Source organism: Myotis brandtii, unplaced genomic scaffold, assembly GCF_000412655.1.
Source record: "Myotis brandtii unplaced genomic scaffold, ASM41265v1 scaffold351, whole genome shotgun sequence".
NCBI lineage: Eukaryota > Metazoa > Chordata > Mammalia > Chiroptera > Vespertilionidae > Myotis > Myotis brandtii.
Window position 1 is genome coordinate 1,134,497 of NW_005363502.1, and position 17,383 is coordinate 1,151,879.

Here is a 17,383-nt window from a genome sequence, read left to right on the forward strand (position 1 = left end):
GCCGAGGCCACGGTGAATGCAGGACATTGTCTGTCGCGGCCGTCTCTGTCCTCGCCCGCCGCCCGCCACAGTCAACATGGGTGCAGAGCCCGGCGTCCCCGGTGGGGAACAGCGTGGTGGGAAAGCGGAACGTTTACGAGACGATAGATTTAAGAATGGCGCAGAGGTGCCGTTTCAAAACACAGAATCATTACCAACAAGGGAATAAAACCACGGTGCTTGGCATGAAGATCTCCTTCCTTGAAGATTCCATGTATTGCGGTAGTTGAAAAAGGCCAACTGTTACGGCGTAGTTTTGTCTTCAAGATCTCTTTAATTGGGATCTATGATAATTCATCTGAATATTCTTTAAGAATTTTAAGCAAATATATGTAAGATATGAAATAGCCTTGTTCTGGACAGTACAGCCTGTTTGTGTCTTAGTTTCCACATGTGTAAAAAGTCGACCCTGGACTGGTAGCTTTCCACGTTTGCTCAATTTGTTAAAATAACTCGGATTTTGATCCTCGACTTAGAATCCTGATATTTCCTCTGTAAGGGATCCCATCTCAAGACCTGGGAGTAGACGAGACCTTTTAAGAGCCCTGGAGGACATCGTAGTTCTCAGCTTGTCTTTGAAAATATGTGGGAGTTACTTAAGCAGGGCTGTAATCTTTCCGGGTGTAATTTTGGAGTAAAGGAAAATGAGAGCAGTAAAGAAATGTATGGAGATCAATCAGTTATTACTCCACGGTTTTCTTTCATCTTAAATAAGTTTTCCAGGTAATGAAATAGTATAATAAACTATAACCAACTTTCCTATTTTGTTCCTAGTATCAAAGGAATAGAAAATGGCAAAAGAGAGAATACACGCATGAAATAAAAGATGCACACACAAAAAAATCGAAAATGTTTGGAGAGTTTTGAGTAAAATTAAGTCGGTATTTGCCTTTTAAAAAAATTGAAGGGGGAAAATTATTGTAGAATGAAGAGCAGGCTTGTGTTGATATAGGTAATATTTTGTAGCTTCAGTTACATGCCCTCTCCAACATTAAAAAAAGTCAGTAATTTCATTTAACTGAGCAATCAACAAGAATTAGAGACTTGGAAATGACAAACAAATGAAAGAAGGAAAGCATCCAGAAAAGAAGATAAGTTTAATGGACATGATTTATTGTAGGAGACATGACCTCATTCCTCATTAGAGGGATGGAGGGATTTCCACGAAACCAGATTTGATGTTAAATAAATTTATTATACAGATGATACTAATTTGATTTGTCCCTCTCTTTTTTTGGTATTATAAAGTGAAGAGAAACAAGGAAATTTTTAAAAATATTGTAGCAGCTTCCTCAGATGACAATTGTTCCCAGCCTCCTCACTCTCACCCATCATAAAAAAGCAGCAGTCAGCGTAAAGAATAGCTCTCTCCAGAAGCGAAACAGGTAGCTGTGTGGATGTCTGCAGTGAATTCAGTTTTGATTATTTAAAATGTTAGCATTTAAATTGTTGATTTTTATAATTAAACAAATTTCACTTAAAAGTGATTGAATAAATGATTAAAATGTAAAGATGAAGCTGCAATTCAGATGTTTGTAATAAACACAAGCAGCAGGTAAGATGATACAGTCTGTAAGGTCCGAAAGTTCTCGCCAAATAAGTTTGAGACTCCCAGCAAGTCCTTTCCTTAGCAATCTTGCTTTGGTATTCGATATGTAACCATAGATTGATCTATATAGAGCGATAATATTTGTGGAACTTGGGATATGCCAAACACCATTCTCAGTTATTAGTCGATGTGAAGAGCAGGGTTTTCTTTCATCTTAAAGAAGTTTTCTAGGTGATGAAATAGTATAATAAAGAATAACCAACTTTCTTCTTGGATCCTCACAAAAATCCTAGGGGGCAGGTACAATGATTCCCCTTTTATTTATTTATTTTTTAAAATATAGTTTATTGATTTCTTACAGAGAGGAAAGGAGAGGGATAGAGAGTTAGAAACATCAATCAGCTGCCTCCTGCACACCCCCTACTGGGGATGTGCCTGCAACCAAGGTACATGCCCTTGACCGGAATCGAACCTGGGACCCTTGAGTCCGCAGGCCAATGCTCTATCCACTGAGCCAAACCTGTTAGGGCTAATTATCCCCATTTTAGAAGCATGGAAACTGAAGCTCTAGAAGTTAGGGAGCTTGCCCAAGGTCTGACAGTTGGTGGGTATAGAGCCAGGAATGGGGCCTAAAATCCTTTTTGACTCAACTCACAACGGTGTGGCTATGTGTTCTCAACCACTCACTAAACAAACTTACTTATTTTTATGGTTATGATGATTAACCCATTTTTGGCCAGATCTTTTTGACAGTTATGCATTTGAATATTTTTGCTATAGCCCTTTCATTCATGTATGCCGGGTGACTATGTGGATGCAAGATTGCCATCTGTGTTTATTTTGCTACAGAAAGTCAAGCATCCCTATCACCTGTTTTTTTTAAAGAAGCACCTGGCTTTTCCACCATCTTGGACCCTGTGGAGGCCTGCTGGGAACGGGTCTCCGGAACCAGAGGGAGCACACAGCTCTTCTTAAAATTGAAGGTGTTTACGCTCGAGATGAAACAGAATTCTGTCTAGGCAAGAGATGTGCTTATGTGTACAAAGCAAAGAACACCACAGTGACTCCTGGTGGCAAACCGAACAAAACCAGAGTCATCTGGGGAAGGAAACTCATGCTCATGGAACCAGTGGCATGGTTCGTGCTAAATTCCGAAGCAACCTTCCTGCTAAGGCTAGGGGACACAGAATCCATGTAATGTTGTACCCCTCAAGGGTTTAAACTTAACTGAAAATAAATAAAATGGATTTGTTAGATAAATAAATAAGAAGCATCTCTCAAATTTGCATCCACTGTTCTTTTTAAACATGGTATGTACATGGACAGAAGCACAAGGCTAAGTCCTCACCTTCTGCTTTTCTGTCTTTTTCTCTTTTCTTCTTTCAGATGTATCACTTCATAGGACCCCAATAATACCTATTGGCCGTGTTTACTGCCTCTAATTGGTGTCAGGCCCGGAAGAGGTACTGGTGCAGTCAGCCATTCAGTTATTGGCCGAATACTTACAAGTTGCCCAGTCCTTCAGATGGTGGAGAGGGGTGAGGAGTCATGAACGCAAGACAGGGATTTGGGGGTTCAGTAGCAAAAAACTGAGACAAAGGGCTGTGCCTTTCAGGGGAAAAATATTATATAATTTGCCTTTCTTCTTCACTCTGTACCTTTGGCTGAGAAGTGGCACACCTTCAATGACAATCAAGGGTAAAGGGTTGCTGCCCCTCCCATTTACCTTGGTCTTTTCTGGCATTGGTTCCACAGTCAGTGGCCATGAAGGTGGTCTTCTATAGCTCTGACAAAGGTGGGGGGCTGAGGGTAGTCAGTCTGAAATCGGTCCCCATCCTTGCTGGTTCACAGTGCCTGTTAAGAACCAGAAATAAAATTATTCTGAAGGGGATCATATGTGACTCATTAATCCATGTGATTTCTGATGCTCATTATCACTGAAAATTGAGTCGGCTAAGTCTGTTTAACTTTTGTGATTAAGGATTGGCATCAGGATTGATGTTCTGGCGGCCCAGAAGGATAAAAGGATTGCATTCAGCCGTCCTCCCACTCCCACCCGCACAGGGAGCTAGCACTTAGCGCTTTGTCCTTGGCCGGCAAGCAGCTCACCTCCGTCCGTGAAACACTGGCAGGCAAGCCACACAGCTGCACGGAGCATAGGACAGTATCAGGCAAGCCTGACCCACCGAGTCCCACTGTCATCAGGGGGTGACAGGCGAGGCTGCAGCAAGTCTGAACACCCAGAGAGGCAGGCCCAACTACAGACGGCCGCCAGGCCTCTTATTAGCTAGCGACTGCCTTTTCATCTTATTTTTACAAAATTCCATAATTGAGCTCTTATCACTTAATATTTCTCAAATCCAAATATTAAAGCATCTTCTAAATGTGTAAAAATATTTTCAGTCAGATCTTTTTTCTTGTTTGTTTGTTTGTTTCATTTATCTTTGTTCTAGGACTTAGTAGCACTCAACCGGTGGCCACTCTCTCTTCCTGGGCCCCAGCACACAACCAGATTCTGGTCATGCCGTCTTCTCTCTTCAACTCCTCAGCCTCAGCGTGCTGATGGCTTCCCACGGTTGCTGTCATGCCTTACCTTTCACTCTGCCCACACTTCTTAACAGGCTTTTCAAAAAGCCCCGATGAATGCGTCTTTCTTTCATCTTCTGATCATGTCTGCTTCAGACTCCATCATGATCTGGCGCCTACCCACACCTCGAGTTTGAGCGGTGGCCTTTCCCTTCTTCATCCTTTTTCTCTCACGCAGCAAACTCCTCTACCCCTACACTTTGACCCTCGAGTATGCTGTTCTTTCTGTCAGGAATATTCTGTGAGGACGTCCTTGGGCCCCTTCCCCATGGGCTGTGTCTGTAACTTCATTTACCACATTGTATTTGAAACACTGCTTTGCCCTTTCAAACCTAGAATTTCCTTGAGATCAAAGATCATGTCTTACCCATGGAAGGACTAATGTAAAAATATTTAAATATGTAACTGTCAAAAAGATCTGATCAAAAGTGGGTTAATGATTAACCCTGGCCAGTTTGGCTCAGTCGGCCTGCGGACTGAGGGGTCCCAGGTTGGATTCCGGTCAAGGGCATTTACCTTGGTTGCAGGCCCATCCCCAGTCGGGGGTGTGCAGGAGGCAGCTGATCAATGTTTCTCTCTCTTCGATGTTTCTAACTCTCTATCCTTTTCCCTTCCTCTCTGTAAAAAATCAATAAAAATATGTTTTAAAAAATGGATTAATGATCATATCTATAGAAATAAGTCTGTTTAGTGAGAACACATGGCCACTTGGCTTTGAGCAGAGTCAGACACAACGACACAACCTAGGACAGTGCTGAACACATGGAATAACATCATGAAATAATAGCTAAATATTTATTTATTTATGTATTTATGTATTTATTTATTTATTTATTTATTTATTTTGGAGAGAGGAAGGGAGAGGGGGAGATAGAAATGTCAATGATGTGAATCATTGCTTGGCTGCCTCTTGCACACCCCCTACTGGGAATCAAGCCCAAAACATGGGCATGTGCCCTGACTGGGAATTGAACCAGCCACCTCCTGGTGCATGGGACAGTGCTCCACCAACTGAGCCACACCAGCTGGGATAAATAATTTCAAAATGCTTTGTTCCCTCTATTGATTCTTTTTCTAGATCAGCTTTCTAGTTTTTCAAAATGTAATGGCTTCAAAATTGAAGTTTCACTTATTTCAATCTTGTCAGTGTTTACATCGATAAAATTATATTCTTTAATTAATATTGAATATTAACATGATAGCATGCTTTTACCAATAAAAGTTGAGTAAATTAATAATTTGCTCAAAAGTGAGTGAATTAATATTTTTGCTTCAAATGGTTAAAATCTAAGGTAATTTGATTTCTTTTATTAGTGGTGAAGTTGTGTGTGTGTGTGTGTGTGTGTGTGTGTATAGCAAATAATCATTTTTAAAATATTACTTTCCTTACATCAGAGTTGGCTTAGGAAAAGTAGTTATATGTTGTACTCTACTCCATAATAAGTAGATTTAACCGGGAAGTATCACTTTATGGTCTTCTGCCTGTAAATATAAAAACAAAGACAACACTGTAGCAGGCGTCTTTTCCTCAGCAGCTCCTCCGCCTGTGTTTCGGGCGGGTAGAGAAGGGGGAGGACAAGCTCGCTGGCCTCCCTGGCGTTTCTGGAGCTCTAGCAGAGACGTCTTCTGTAATTGGTTTTCCACATTTGCCAGGAGTCTGTTTCCTCTTAACATTCAACATGTTTAACAGAAGTCTTGTAATAGTTCCAAAAACAATAAAACTGGTCCCAAGCATAAAAATGATACCTACACAGCACATTGGTTTTCCGTCGTGGCTTTGGTTTTGTTAAGTTCTTTTAAATAATTTTTAGTGTCAAATCATGTGATAGAAATAAAAAGTTTTTCTTCACAGTAATAAAAGCCACTGAAGAAATGCAGGCAATGACCTGTGCGGAGGGTGAGAATTACCTGCACAGAGGCCAGCCCAGGACAGGGTAAGTGGAAGGTTGGGCTAACTTCAGTGCTGTATCCTCAGAAGGACAAAAGCTTATTCGGGGCATAGGCTTCTGATAGAGTGTCTGTAAGGCTGTGCTTACTCTGATGAAACCCACTTCTCACATTGTCAAACATTAACATGAAAAGGCAACGGGAGCTTATATTTTATCCAACCCTCCCTCCCATCACTCCTAAGACGGTGGTTACAGTGTCCCAACAATCAAATCTCTGCTTTAATAATTCAATGTTTGACAAGTGAAAACACTGAGTCTTCCTTTTAAATTATTACTTAATTAAAATATTAAGCCCTAACCAGTTTGGCTCAGTGGATAGAGCATCGGCCTGTGGACGGAATGGTCCCAGGTTCGATTCCGGTCAAGGGCATGTACCTTGGTTTCGGGCACATTCCCAGTGGGGGGTGTGCAGGAGGCAGCTGATTGATGTTTCTCTCTCATCAATGTTTCTAACTCTCTATCCCTCTCCCTTTCTCTCTGTAAAAAATCAATAGAATATATATTTTTAAAATATTATTTGGACTGTTAGAATTATTATGATGATTAAAGCATCTCTTTTTTCTTTAAATAATTTTTTATTTTCCAATTACAGTTAATATACAATATTATATTGGTTTTAGGTGTACAGCCCAGTGATTAGACATTGTATAACTTACTAAGTAATCATCCTGATAAATCTAGTACCCACCTGACACCAGGCATAGTTATTACAATATAATTGACTATATTCCCTATCCTGTATTTCACATCCCCATGACTGTTCTGTAACTACCAATTTGTAGTTCTTAATCCCTTCACCTTTTTTACCCATCCCTCTAGCCCCTTGCCATCTTAAAGAAGACCCTTGCCTGGCTGGTGTGTCTCTGTGGTTGAGGATCAACCTATGAACCAGGAGGTCATGGTTCGATTCCTGGTCAGAGCACATGCCAGATTGTGGGCTCAATCCCCAGTGGGGGGCGTGCAGGAGACAGCCAATCAGTGATTCTCTTTCATCATTGATGTTTCTATTTCTCCCTCTCCCTTTCTCTCTGAAATCAATAAAAATGTGTTTTTTGGTTTTTGGGTTTTTTTCAAAAGAAGACCCTTTAACATTTTTTGTAATACTGGTTTGGTGGTAATGAACTCCTTTAGCTCTTTCTTGTCTGGGAAACTCTTTATCTGTCCTTCTATTCTAAATGATAGCTTTGCTGGGTAGAGCAATCTTGGTTGTAGGTCCTTGCTATTCACCACTTTGGATATTTCTTGCCACTCCCTTCTGGCCTGCAAAGTTTCTATTGAGAAATCAGCTGACAGTCGTATGGGTGCTCCCTTGTAGGTAACTGACTGCTTTTAAGATTCTCTCTTTGTCTTTAATCTTTGGTATTTTAATTATGATGTGTCCTGGTGTGAGTCTCTTTGGGTTCATCTTGTTTGAGACTCCCTGTGCTTCTTGACTTGCATGTCTATTTTCTTCACTAGGTTAGGAAGTTTTCCATCATTATTTTTTCACATAGGTTTTCTTTTCTTTTTTTTTTAAATTGAATTCATTGGTGTGATATTGGTTAATACAATTATATAGATTTCAGGGATATAATTCTATAATACAGTATCTGTATATTATATTGTGTGTTCACCACCCCATAGGTTTCCAATTCTTTGCTCTCTCTCCTCCTTCCAGCACCCCCATAATGCAAATGTTGGAACACTTGAAGTTATCCCAGAGGTTCCTTAAACTATCCCCATTTTTAAAAATTCTTTTTTCTTTTTCCTATCCTGGTTGGGTATTTTCTGCTTCCTTATCTTCCAAATCTTTGATTTGATCCTCTGCTTCATCTACTTCACTGCAAATTCCCTGTAATGTATTCTTTTTTTTTTTTAAATATATTTTATTGATTTTTTTACAGAGAGGAAGGGAGAGGGATAGAGAGTTGGAAACATCGATGAGAGAGAAACATCGATCAGCTGCCTCCTCCACACCCCCTACTGGGGATGTGCCCGCAACCAAGGTACATGCCCTTGACCGGAATCGAACCTGGGACCCTTCAGTCCACAGGCCGACGCTCTATCCACTGAGCCAAACCGGTCAGGGCTGTAATGTATTCTTTATTTCAGTTAGTGTATTATTCATTTCTGACTGGTTCTTTTTATGTTTCTTATCTCTTTGTTGAAGGTCTAAGTTGACTGAGCAAACTTATAACCATTGTTTTGAACTCTGCATCTAGCAGATTGTCTCCATTTTGTTTAGTTCTTTTTCTGGAATTTTGTTCTTTCTTTTTAGATATGTTTCTTTGTCTCTTCATTTTGGCTGCTTCCCTGTGTTTGTTTCCAAGCATTAGGTAGAGCTGCTATGTCCCCTGGCTTTGTAGAGTGGTCTTATGTAGTAGGTTCCTGTAGGATCCAGTAGCACAGCCTCCCCAATCAGCAGAGCTCAGCACTCCATGTGAGCTATGCCCCCATGTGACCTGTGTACACTCTCCTGTTGTAGTTGAGCCTTGATTGCTATTGGCACCTGAATGGGAGGGATTTACCCCCCCAAGTTGATTGGCTGCACAGACTGGCTGCAACCACTGTGGAGAATCAGCTGTGCAGGGGCTGACCCCATGGAACAGTACTTACTTCAGCAGGGTTCTGATGCCTGCTGTGTCTGCCATTTGGGTGGGTCCCTTGTAGAGGAGATTGGGTGGTGCTTCAATGTGGTCTGATCCTGTCCACTGGGTGCACTTCCTGGAGCCAAATGGAATGAGCTACAGTGTAATCTGAAGATGGCTGTTACTTGTGCTGGGCTTGGAGGTGCCCAGGGGAGGCCAACCTATGAACCAAGGCTCTCTGCCACTAGTGCCAGGCCTGGGGTCACTTAATGAGAGGTATGGGGAACAGCAAGGGCAGATGCTGCTTGTTTGAGGGATTTTAGAAAAGTCTGAAGCATGAGCAAAGACAGGACAGTCATATGAAAAAAATACTGGAAATAGCTTGGGTGGGCCTACAAGTTGAGTGTGCCAGAGTCTTGGGGAATTACTAGGGCAGGGCAAATAGTGTGAGTCAGGTTGATGGAGACTGAGGTATGGTGCCCACCTACCTGCTCTGTGAGTGTGAAGAGGTCTCAGAAAAGGAACAGTGGCCCCTGCCAGCACTTCTGTCTAGGAGAAATCTGCCCTTCCATATCTCGCCCTGATACTGGGCAATTCAATTCCTCCCTGTATGTCCCTGGTGCCTTTGACCTGTGTTCCCAGTGCTGGAGCTAAGAGGAAGTGAGTCTGAGTAAGTCCTTTAAGAGGAACTTTCTGGGACTCCAGCAGCCTGTCTCCTTCAGCCTCAATCCACACTGGTTTTTATGGCCAGAAGTTATGGGGACTTCTCTTCCTAGCACTGGAACCCTGGGCTTGGGGGCCTGGTGTGGGGCTGGGCCCACTCCCTCCTCAGTGGGGTCCTCTGCAGCTGAGATATCCCTCCTGATTTTTATCCAGCCCAGTCCACTTCTCCACCCTTCTTGCTAGTCTCAATATGGCTTTTTCTTTATATACTTCATTATAGCACTTCCGTTCAGCTAGATAGCAGACAGTTCTGAATGATGTTTGTTCTGTAGTTTAGTTGTAATTTTGATGTGGTTGTGGGAGGAGTCCAGGATGACATTTACCTGCACTGCCATCTTGACTGGAACCACTAAAGCACCTTTAAGTGTTCAGGGCATCTGGATTTATGAAGAACTTAAAAATTCCAGAGAGAAATCAGAGGCACTGACAGGCAGGAAACTGTGAGCTGATAACAAAGTCTCTATGATTTCATGCAAAGCATTTTAACCATTTCTCCATCAGTAAGTTGGAATCCAAAAGATAAGTCCTATAAAAAAAAAAGATAAGTTCTTGGCAATAAAAATAAAGAACCCTGGTAAAGGGATGCTGTGCCCTGCCTGCATCACTGTTGGCGTGGGCATCCCGAACTGGCAGGACTCTCTCCCCAGACTCACACCCCTATTTGAGAAACCTGCTTCGTCCTTTCCCCAGGTCAGCCCTTGCTGTCTTCTAAAAGGTGCCCACAGCCTGCCTGGGATGGCTCAGTGGTTGAGCATTGACCCAGCTACCAGGAGGTCATGATTCGATTCTGGGTCAAGGCACAAGCCTGGGTTGTGGGCTCCATCCCCAGTAGGGAGTGTGCAGGAGGCAGCCAATCAATCATTGATGTTTCTCTCTCTATCTCCCTTCCTCTCTGAAATCAATAAAAAATATATTTTAACCACTCTGAAATCAATAAAAAAAAAAATACTTAAAAAAAGAAAATCAAAATAAAAGGTGCCCACGGACGTGAATGTGCTGTGAACTAAAAGTCTTGCTGCTCCACACATGCCTGAGGCCCAGCACCCTCTTAGGACCGAAGACCTGCTTGGCAATGCAGAAGCCCAGGCTGTCCCCTGAGCTTTCGGAATCCAAATCTGTGCTTAACCAGATCCTTGGGGGGCCGTGGCCAGGCCTAGAACATACCTGAGTGGGGATGAACCCAGAGTGGCCACAGCTGTGGAAGTGGGACCCCCTTTATGTCATGTATGTCATTTTAGCCTGTGTTTCTGGGGAATAGAAAGACTTGGGGGGGGGTGTGGATAAAAAGGGAATCCTTATCTCACAGAGCTCGATCAATACATACCACTCAATTTATATTATCACCTTCAAGATAAAAACAAAACAAAAACCGGTGGTGGGTGAGAGTGCCACTCAGTGGGCCAGTATTACCCTTAAAATAGTTCTTTCTTAGGGCTGCTGTACCAAAGAAGTACACACCAAGTGACAACAGAAATGTATTCTCTCGTTCTGGAGGCTAGAAGTCCAGAATCCAGTGTCCGGCAGGGCCATGGTCCCTCTGAGACGCATCCTTCCCTCCTCTTCCTGGCTCCTGGCAGTCCCTGGCCAGCAGCTGCCGTGCTCCAGGCTCGGTCCTGGTTGACACATGGCACTGTCCTTGGGTGTCCTCCTCCAACACGCTGTTTTTTTCTTCCTGTGGGGAAACCAGTCATATTGGATTAGGTCCCCTCTCCTCCAACTCCAGTATGACCTCACCTGCAACGATGTTACTTCCATATAAGGTCACATTCTGCTAGACCCCGGGATGCCGGAGGAGCAGGAGGGGGGGGGGAGGGGGAGGAGGAGGAGGAGGAGGAGGTTGGGATCAGGAGAGGAGGGCAGGGCTGCAGGAAGGTCTCACGGGGTGTCTTTCCAACCAGACTTCAGGCTACCCTCCCACCCCCACTTTCAGTTACATTCTGTGGCCCTGGGATCTGTGTTTCTAACAAGCCCGACGAGCTCCTGATGCACACACAGCCTCACTTGAAACCCACCTCGGTCGGCATCAGGAGCCCTTGGAAGTCCCCACCCCTCCCAGCCTTCACCCTCACCCTGCCTGGACCCCACATGTGCTTGCAGACAGACAATAGGGGGAGTGGGAAATGAGTCCTGGAGGAAGCAGTTAGAGGAGTTGTTGTTAGAGTACAGTGACAGGTGATAAGGGCCCTTAACGATGTCAAGAAGGAGACTTCTTTTTTTTTAATTTGTAAAGTTCATACACTAAGCTCAAGTGTTTAAAACTAGAGATGCTTCGCCCTAGCTGGTTTGGCTCAATGGATAAAGCGTCGGCCTGCGGCGGACTGGAGGGTCCCGGGTTCAATTCCAGTCAAGGGCACATGCCCGGGTTGCGGGCTCGATCCCCACTAGGGGGCGTGCAGGAGGCAGCTGATCAGTGATTCTCATCATTGATGTTTCTATCTCTCCCTTCCTCTTTGAAATCAATAAAAAACAAAACAAACAAACCAACAAAAAACTAAAGATGCTTCATTCATTCATCAAATACTTGAGTGCCAAGTATATGCAAGACACTGTACTCAGTGCTTTGGGATTTGGGGTATTGCTATTAGTAAAAAAAAAGAAAGAAAAAAAATTTAAATAACTTCAGGAAATTAATATAAGATTGCAATTTAAAACTTATTTTCCAGTTATGGACATTTAAAAGCAAGGACTGAAATTGTTTTATTTTAAATATGCATTTGTTTATTTTTGGATATGTAATACCAAAAGGTAGGAAGATGACAGTGAAAGTAAATGTCCCTCCCACAGAGGCAACCATTATTACTTGAGAAAAGCCATTTAGCACCAAAGAAGTAGGAAGGACATAATCTTAAAAAAAAAAAATTGCCCTGGCCAGTGTGTCTCAGTTGGTTGGGCATTGCCCATGCACCAAAAAGTTACTGGTTCAATTCCCAGTCAGGGCACATACCCAGGTTGTGGGCTCAATCAGGGCATGCAGGAGGCAGCCGATCAAATGTTTCTCTCTCCTCCCTTCCCTTCTCTCTCTCAAAAAAAATCAATAAAAATAATTTTTAAAAATTATTGATTGCTGAGAGGGGGTGGGAGGAGGATGGGGTGGGGAAGAGAGAGAGTTTTTTCACTTAGTTAGGTGTTCATTGGTTGATTCATCCATGTGCCCTGACTGGGGATTTGAACCTGCAACCTTGGTGTATCAGGACAACCAACTGAACTACCTGGCCAGGACCAACAAATAGACTTTATTTTTAAGAGCAATTTTAGGTTCATAACAAATCAGGTTGCCATATACCCCATGCCCCCGTATTTGTTCTGTAATGCCATCATTTATGAAAATATAGTACACAGGCACTTAGGAAAAGACGCAGCAGAGGGCAGGCTTTGTGGTTGTGTACCACGTTCTTGTACACACAGCTTCTGTGCAGCAGCAGCTCATGGGGACTGGAATGTGACTATTTTAGTGCAAAAGTCATTGTCATCTAGAAGATTGCCATGGCTTCCTCCCTAGTGATTCCCTCACCCTCCAGCTAGTCGCCTTCACTCTTGTCCTCATGCTCTGTACTTGCTTAGCATCATACTCATAAATGATCATAAATTATTTCAAACCCAAACACAACCCCTCGTGGTCAGCTTGCCCCACTTTTTCATTGTCCCTACTTTCTTACTTCCACAACAGGAGGGACACCATTCCTAGCATTTGTTATATCTTCACTTTCATTTTCATCATAAGATCACACTTTGTATACATTTGACACATGCTTCAATTTTAAACTGAATTCTAAAAATCTTATCTTTAATGTCATATCCAGAAGGTCCTATGTGCAGCATCTATTTCTCATGAAATCTCTACATGAAAAAAATTCATATTCTGAATGTCATCCTGATGTATAAATTAAATTACTCTGAAGCAGGAAGATGTAAACATAGTATTTCTAGAGATTAATTTCGCTTCTCTCAGGATGAGCTAGCTCAAATGTGCTGAGCAGTGAAGCAGCTGTTACCCTTCCTTAAACCCATGGCTTCAACATGACCTTTCACTGAAGATACAGACAACCTATAAAAAAATGTCTTCATCCATAGACTAGAAGGGATATAGTCACTTTCTAGGGTGATTGTAACAAAGTGCCAAAAAAACTGGGTGGCTTAAAACAACAGAAACTTATTCTTTCAGTTTTGAAGGCTAAAAGATTGAAGTCCAGATGTCAGCAGGCCTGACTCCCTCTGAAACCTGTAGGCAACTCTTTCCTTGCCTCATCCTCTCTCTGGTGGCTTGCTGGCCATCTTTGGTGTCCTTGGTTGAGGCTGCCTAATGTCAAGCTCTGATCTTGTCGTCACGTGGCCTCCCGGTGTGTCTGTCTTCACATGCTGTCTTCTTAGGACATCAATAGGACTTCATCTTAACTGATCACATCTGCAACAGTCCTATTTCCAAATAAAGACAAATTCTGAGATCCTGGGTTAGGACATCAGCATTTTTTTTTCCCATGGGGAGGGAGAGACACAATTCAACTCGTATCAAGGGAGTAAGGTAAACTTCACATATTTCTTTATTTACTTTTTTAGTTTTTATTTTTAGAGAGAAAAGAAGGGAGAAAAACATCGGTGAGAGAAACATCATCGATTGCCGGCCTCCTGCATGCCCCCTCCTAGGGATCGAGCCCATAACCCAGGCTGGAAATCGAACCGGTGACCAATTGGTTCATGGGTCAACACTCAACCACACTGGCTTGGCCATACACTTAAGTTTTGAGGGCAACTCATAGGGCAGCATTTTTGTTTAATGGAGATAAAATCGTATTTACAAGAAAGTGCACAAAGCACATGTGCATCCTATATAATAAAAGCCTTAATATGCTAGCACGGTCATGTGGTCATCTGTTCAAACAAAGGATAACATGCTAATGATAATGATATGCTAAGGCTGCTCAACCGTTCACTATGATGTACAATGACCACCAGGGGGCAGTCGACCAGTTGCTATGATGTGTACTGACTACCAGGGGGCAGACGCTCAATGCAGGAGCTGCCCCCTAGTGTCAGTGAGCTCCCACGGAGGGAGCGCTGTTCAGCCAGAAGCCTGGCTCATGGCTGGCGAGTGCAGCGGTGGTAGCAGGAGCCTCTCCTGCCTCCACAGCAGCGCTGTCAGTCAGACATCCCCCAAGGGCTTCTGGACTGTGAGAGGGCGCAGGCCCGGGTGAGGGACCCTCCCCCCGAGTGTGCGTATTTCGTGCACCAGGCCTCTAGTATATTATAAAGCAAATACCCATGTAACCCCCACTGCTGCTACCAGAGAAGGCCCGGGTGCCCTTCCTTCATCAAAACCCTCCTCCAGATCCACCCAGCATCCCACATTGTCTCCTCCCATGTGTTCCTCATTCTTTTTAAATTTTTTTATTTATTGATTTGAGAGAGAGGGAGGTGGAGAGACATCAGTTTGTTGTTCCACTTACTTATACATTCATTGGTTGATTCTTCCATGTGCCCTGAAAGGGAATTGAACCTGCCACCATGGCGTATTGGGACAATGCTCTAATCAACTGAGCTACCCTGCCAGGGCAGTTCCCCATTCTTTATCTTTTATAGCCTTGATATTTTTGACGAGCACTGGCCACTTACTTTGCAGGATGTTCAATTTGGGGTTGTCTGAGGTTTCCTAATGATTAGTTGAGGCTATATATTTTGGCAAGAATCTCGCCAGGTGGCTCAGTTGCTTGGAGCACTGTCCTGTATATCAAGAGGTTGTGGGCTCGATTCTCAGTCAAGGGCACATACCTGAGTTGCAGGTTTGGTCTTCAGTCAGGGCAGCTATGGGGAGGCAACTGATTGATTTTTCTCTCTCCATTCCTCTCTAAAAATCAATAAAAACATGTCTCCCAGTGAAAATATATTTTGGTATTTGTTTTAATTTGCATTTCTCCAAATATGTTTTTTAAAATATATATTTTATAGCTCTTTTTTGTGAATCTACTGTCTTTTTCTGTTTTGTTGTTTTTTTTTCTATCAGGTGTTCGGTCCTTTGTTCTTAAATTTTTGAGTTAGCCTCATGATTTTGTAAAGCTAATGAACACTGAATATATACACTGGCACTTTAAAGTTTCCCATCATGACTTCAACCAAATAGGTACCATCGTATATATATATATATTATCTGGTATATATCCCAATGCAATACGAGATACTCTCCTATAAGTTAGGTCCTATTTTCATTTGAACCCCCAAGCACATGTAAACTCTAAGGAACACAAGTAGATATGTTGGTTTGTCTATTTGTATAGTCAATTCTTATTATGAAACAGGGTTATCTTCTTTCATTATTAAGGTTTTCTTCTTATATTATTTTTTAGCTCATATAGTCAAACCCTATTCTGCCAACTTTATTACTTAGCTCAGATGGAGCTTCACTTATGAGAAAAATCAGTATTTAATGTTCCAAAGCCAGATATAAATTATTTTTTGAGTAATTAGACATATTTTGGTATCATTTACACTCCTACCCTATTGACTATTAGGAGATAAAGAGACAATTTTCCAGTTAATAGGGTATATTAAAATTAAAACACACACACACACACACACACAAAAACTGTATGAAGATTCACTTTAGTTCCCATACACAAAGTGTGGCAAAAGTAGGTTTACAGTTGTATAGAAAATAACAATACAGGAATAACCTGTTTCCCATACTCACAACTGTAAACCTACATTTGCTCCACCTTGTATTGTCGAATCATATGCCTAATTATATGCTACTCTTCCAAAAATTGCTCTCCATTCAGTTGTCTTAAATTCAGAAGAGAAATAGTAACACTACCTTTATGAAGATTGCAATTTTGGAATGTTACATGTTGAGACTTTAAAAGTTGTATTTATCTTTTTAGTGACTGATTTTCTAGCTCTTAAAACAGGTCCATAGGATGCTATAAAAACTAATCAAAGATTAAAGACTCAATTACAGTATTAAAGATTCAATTACAGGTGCCACTATTACATTACTTATGATAGGGATGATAAAACGAGCAAAGAGTAGAAAGCAGACAGTAACATTACTTTATCAATTGACTAAGTAGGTGAGATACAGAGAAAGTGGTAATGAACTAGAGAAGTCCACTCACTACTCACCTGTGAGATAGAGAAAGTGGTAATGAACTAGAGAAGTCCACTCACTACTCACCTCTGCAGCCCAGGCCTGAGGCAGGTTAAGGTTGCTGTGGTAGGAGCTGTATTTGAGGGCTGTATCTTTTCTTAGGGTATTAAAGTACATGTGCTGCTTTTATTTACTTAACCATTAGTTGCTCTCTTATACTTGATTTATAAAAGAATTAGTCTAGACAGCATGGAGAAGAAACACATTAAACTTCTGGAAAACCTCACAGCAATTTTAAAAATAGTATCCAAAGAATGATCCTCTTCTTGGTGTGGAGTGGAACAATTCCTACTTGCCTTAACTTTTCCCCTCATCACTAGAGAGACTGAATGGTACAATCAATGATTCTGGGTATGACCACTTTTAGGGAAAAATAGTTTGTAATAAAAATACTCAAGAAACTCCATGTCCTCTCCCCTTACCCTTGCCCTCCAGGAGCTGGTTAAAACAAAACTAAGATAGGTGACATCCCCCAAGAGTAATACTATAGTTTTAACAGGGCATTGCTAAACATTCAGGGAAGACCTAGAAAAAAGGTGAAATCATGAGTGAACTGAAGGTTAAGTTTCATATTTAGAACTTGTTTATAAGTATTTCTTGTAGTTTAAATGTGCTTTTGTGCTGGTTGAGAAGAAAATATTGCTTACATCATCAATAACCAAAAGAATTTCAATATTGTGAAGTTTTTTTAAAAACATTTTAGCACATTTTTTAAAAAGGGCATTAAACATTCTGACCCTTTAAAAAATATGCTTAGATACATGTAAAAGCTGTGGATGGACTAAAAAAATAGATTTTTAAAAACTGATGTGGTCATAATAAAAAAAAAGAACAC

The 17,383-nt window shown here is 41.9% G+C and overlaps 1 long non-coding RNA gene across 2 annotated transcripts; it reads left to right on the forward strand.

Annotated features, from left to right (window-relative positions):
- Nucleotides 1-6: 6 nt before the first annotated feature.
- LOC106727035 lies at nt 7-2,838 on the forward strand. 2 transcript variants are annotated; one of them, XR_001363185.1, is made up of 3 exons: nt 7-762; nt 1,288-1,424; nt 2,438-2,838. It is a non-coding gene; the product is annotated as an uncharacterized LOC106727035 (long non-coding RNA). The 2 variants fall into 2 exon arrangements; XR_001363186.1 differs by lacking the exon at nt 1,288-1,424.
- The last annotated feature ends 14,545 nt before the right edge of the window (nt 2,839-17,383 follow it).